Source organism: Mus pahari, chromosome 6, assembly GCF_900095145.1.
Source record: "Mus pahari chromosome 6, PAHARI_EIJ_v1.1, whole genome shotgun sequence".
NCBI classification, from domain to species: domain Eukaryota; kingdom Metazoa; phylum Chordata; class Mammalia; order Rodentia; family Muridae; genus Mus; species Mus pahari.
Window position 1 is genome coordinate 57,298,140 of NC_034595.1, and position 5,096 is coordinate 57,303,235.

Below are 5,096 nucleotides of genomic sequence, written 5' to 3' on the forward strand. Positions count from 1 at the left end.
GCCATCAATATAGTAATCACTCAGATGTGATCATTACACAAGTGCATCTAAACATCACACTTGTCATGTGGTAACTAAATTTTAAAAATATTTTTTAAATGTACCCAAAAATACACAGTGAGGGAAGGGTGTACGGGGCTAAAGAAGCTTTCTTTTCTCACAGGACGGGAGAGAGAGGACATGCTGGGTTGCTGGGGAAGAGCTGGCAGTGCAGGTGAGAGGGAGGGGTATTTCACAGGGAGAAAAGATGCTTTCAGAGCCACTGTGGAGGGCACAGGGACCTTTTTCACAAAACAGAAGGTGCAGAAAGGTGCCTGCAGTCCGATGTCAGGGGCAGGGGGTGGAGGTTCTGTTAATACTATACATGTTTTCTCACCCACTGAACAGCAAGGCATCCGCTGCTGGGGAGGAGGAGGAGAGGGTCTTGGAAGCCTGAGAGAACAGCCCTGGGCGAGACAGCGCTGTCTGGGGTCACACAGTCTCTCTCTGAGACCCTATGACCTCATCTGTGTAGTGATAAGAATAGACCGAGCTTCTGCTGGAATTCACATGCTCAGACTATCACCTGCAAAGTGTAACTTGCTCTTGTTTGGAGGCAGTTTCTACTTCTGTAGCCCAGGCAGGCCTTGAACTCACAACAATCCTCTTCCCTCAGTTCTGCAGCTTCTGGGGACATGGGCACCAACTATAATATCCAGCTGTAAATTTGTTAGTAGTTTTACAAATGACCAATCATATTGGTCTTTTTTTTTGGGGGGGGGGTGAATGGGACAAGGTCAAGAGTTCAACGAAGGGAGGAGAGGCTATGTGAGTGGCAGGAAGGCCCCTGACATACAGGTGACGGTGAGCTAGTCAGAATGAGGTCTTCATGCCACACGAGTAGCATGGAGGCAGGTTATGGTGACCTGCTGTGGGTTTGTCGGGGGGGGGGTAGGGAGGGGCAGAGGACAACGGGGAGAAGAGGTGGTCCTAAGGAGCAGCTTCTGTGCCTCTGGGAAAGGCTGGAGAAGAGCAGGTAGGTAGCGGGCTATGTAGGAGACAAGGCATTCTAGAGAAAGGAGGGAGGGAGGTGTATGGAGAGACCACAGAGGACAAGGCTGAGGGTGGGCCAGGATGTCTTGGGTATGATGAAGCTGGGAGGAAGGGAGGGAGAAAGACCTCATGCAGGAAGCGCTGGAGGTCTAGGCACAATGACCACAATGGACCAGCAGAGGGCACCAGTACAACGAGTGAGAAATCTCAGCCTGAAGACAGATGAGGCAGAGCCCAATGCTGCAAACACCTGCTCTAGAGAGATGAGCTGGACGCAGCTCTGTCTCCACATTCCATGATGGTGGCCCAAACACTGCATGTGGGAGCAGGCTCTATGGTCCAGTTGTCCTGGCTACCACATGCTAGGTGTGGTGTGTGCTCAGCCCAGGTGGCTAGGGAGGAAGCCTGTCTTTAATGTCTCTTGAAGTCAAGACAAGGCACTGTCTTTCCTGAGAGTATAGAGAATCTGGAAGGCTAGGAACAGAAGAGGGTCTTGACTGTAGCCTGTAGTATAGGCACCGGGTCACAGCTGTAGACAAGACAGTAGGAGCCCCGTGTTCTGCCTCAGGTGGTGATCGGAGTTCCCAAGAAGGACGCAATGGATATGTGTGTGTCAGGAAGATGGTAGGAGAGACACACTTCTAAGTAGGTACACCATGAGACCCCTCAGCTCCCCCTACAGCACACCCACGCCTGCTCGGCCACAAGCTGTGACCAGGACTCCTTAGGCTGCGCTTCTCCCCAGGTTCCAGGCTGCCTGCAGCTGAGCACCAGATGTGTGGCAGCCTGTGAGAAGGTCAGCTTCCTCTATCATGGAGACCTGCAAATGCCCAAAATGTCTACAACGCTGCTCTTCCTCCTGTACCCCGTTCCCAGCGGTCTCCCCTCTAACGACAGCACAGATCTTTCTGGACTCTGCCAGGCACCCCACTTCAGGTTCCTTGACCACGTCTTCCCTCCCTGACTCTTCTTTGCCAAGGCCGTATACATCACTGTGTGCCCATCTCTCCCTGCCCCTTCTTCTCACTCTGTGTGGATCTGGACAAAGTGCTTCCAGAGCCCAGCCGCCACTCAGGAGCGGCTCTCTGCTGGGTGTGGTGGAACCAGTGCAGAGGCAGAGGCCAGCAATTGCACAGGCCTGAGGGGCCAGTGACAGAGGCCAGAGTGGGAGGTGAAGGGCGGTGAAGGCGCCTTGCAGGGGGAAGAACAGTCTGATGAGGCTGCAGATGAGGCTCTGCAGTGTTGCCATGACACCCACTTGCCCACTCCCAGTCTATTCCATCAATAAATGGCGACCATAACTCCGACCTCACCAGGGGGAGGGGAAGCCAGCCGAGAGAGCAGCCATGGACCTGTTTCAGGTTTCACCACACTGACGGAATTCACATCCATCAGTCAAGCACGGAAGGGCAGTGTTCAGGTGTGATGGCAGCCTCGCCCCATGAACACCCAACCCTGCCCGACTCGGGATTTGGATCTGAAAGACCCCAAGGGCATGAACCCCATTGGCATCAAATGAGGAAAGGTCTAGGGAGGAATCCCCAGCATCCAGTTCCCCGGGGCAAGTGGCAGGGAGTGAAGAATCGCTATAAATGCGAGGAGGTTTCGAGCCTCCAGGCCAGGGTGCTAATGATGCAGGGAGGCCAGCCATCTGAAACCCCACAGCAGCACCCAGGCATAGCCAGCCAGCTCTCCACTGTAGGAAAAGAGAAACTGAGGCTGAGGAGGGCTTCTCTGGGAACAAGTCCCCACTCAGGATGGAGGATGGAGGGGGAGCTCCCGGGAAGAAGGGGGAAGGCCCTGGTGTAGGTGGACAAGACGTGGGGGCTCAGGCACAGGGCTTGGGTAGAGGGGAGAAGGAAGATAGAGCAATGACAAAGCAGGGCCACTGGGGTCCCCAGCTGCCCAGGACAGTCTGCACCACTCTAAGTGACACCTATGGTGTGAGTGGGTGATGCGTTGTCACCACCAGATTCAGCCCTGGGATGCTGCTGCCATCTGTCCCTAGGGGCCTGTATCCCTCATACCTCACAGTAACCCTGGTCATCTGTGCCTGTCCACAGCTCAGTTTCTCCAAGACACCCACCCCACATAGGCCATACTGCAGACTGAGACCCAGGACAGTAGCCATACAGAGCAGTGCCTTTGGCTTGGCCATGGCCGTCCCTGGCGTGTTCATCAAGGAAAGAGTCATTAGCATCTCCCTAGTGTCCCCTCCAATTTCCTATGCCCTCTCTCCCCCCGGGATCACTTTCACAGGGTTTCACAACCTGAGTTTGTTGTGAGAAGAGCCACCTGAGCAGCTCCCCACACACCCCCCCCCGTGCCTCTGTTTACATCAAACACATTGAGGCCGCCACCTGTCAGCCCCACCTTGCAGGCCCCACAGCACCTGGCTCGCTGGGCAGCAGAGATGGCAGGGCCCTGGTCTCAGGTAAAGACCTTGTGTCCTTGAGGGTTGGGTGATCATTGCAGAGCCTCAGGGCACCCTGTCTCCCTGGAGCCCTCATGTCTGCTACTGACCTGCCAGGTTGGGGACACACACTCCTATGGAGGATGGCCTTAGCTTTAGTGGCACATGCCACGCCCAGTGGACACTTGAACCTGTTCTTTAAGGTGCCAACAGGTGACTGGATGTGAGGTCCTTCCCAGGAACCTGATATTTATTTAGTTTAAAAAAAAAAACTAGAATCAATATTATTTCCTAAGTATAAACCCCCTTTCCATCGTTTACACATTGTAAGGAAAAAAAAAAAAGTTATGACATGAAAATGGGAAGAAAACCACACTGAAATGGCAAGCTTCACGCTTTCCTAATCACTTCTGCAAATGCGGATGCCATGGCTCATACGCTGCACCTACTGAGAGTGCACTTGGCTGCAACTTAAAGGAAGAGGTAGACTTTTCTCAGTGGGTGGAGTGCTTAAGGCTGCTAACTAGTCCACTGGCTCAGCAGTCATGGCCTTTCTGTGGTTCTCTTGAACTTTTCCTCGTGGCTGAAATACAACCGCAGCAGCCCCATCCATTGCGTCCACGTCTGAGACCAGCAAAGGCGGTCAGTTCTACATTTCTAATGGGAAAAATCCAAGGGTTTTTCAGGTATAACCCCAGCTGACTGTTCTTTAAAGCTCATGCGTTATAAGTTTTGATCTTGTGGACATTCCTAGCAGAAAATAAAATTGTCCTAAGTGGCCTTTGAGCCAGTCCTAATCAATCAACTGCACACAGAATTATCATAAGTGCCTTTGGGCCAGTCATAATTAATCAACTGTGAGTGGGCATGTGGTCACCACTATGCTGTTTCATAGTCTGTCACCTTCCTCTTAACTGTATACTACCAAATTGTCCCACATCAAGGAACATGCTCAGTCTCTCATTTAGCAATTATTTATTGAGAACATGCTGCATTCTGGAACCTCAGGTGGGCACTGTGGGTATAATAACAAGCATCATGGAGCCCCACTGTCATGAGGTACAGAGCTCAGTGAAGCATACAGGAAACCACAGTGCATAGAAAGTGTGGAGTGTGGAGCTTTGGTTCTGCTGTGTGGTACAGAAAAACAGATCTGGGCTTGACTCCACAAGGATGGTCTCCGTGCTGAGCTCATGGTCACTCATGGTGTTAAGTGAGGGTGGGGTCACTATGTTGAGTAGAGAGGGTCATCACGTTGAATGGAGGGTTATCGTGTTGAGAGGACCATCACCGTGCTGAGTGAAGGGGGTCGGTCTGCTGAGTGGAAAGTCGCCAATTTCGATGGAGGGTCACTAAGTTGAATGGTCGGTCATCATGTTGAGTAGATCATCACTGTATTGAGTGAAGGGTTACTGTGTTGAGTAGAGAGTCATCACACTGAATGGAGTTTCACCAAACTGAGTGGGGAGTCATAACATTGAGGATCTGTACAGAGTCCTCTTCCTGGGTTTGCAGTGTGACGACTTACATCAACCCAGAGAGAGGCCACGGCTCAACACCCCAATGTTCTGAATTCTCGAATGACACACACACACACACACACACACACACACACTCATTCTCTCTCTCTCTCTCTCTCTCTCTCTCTCTC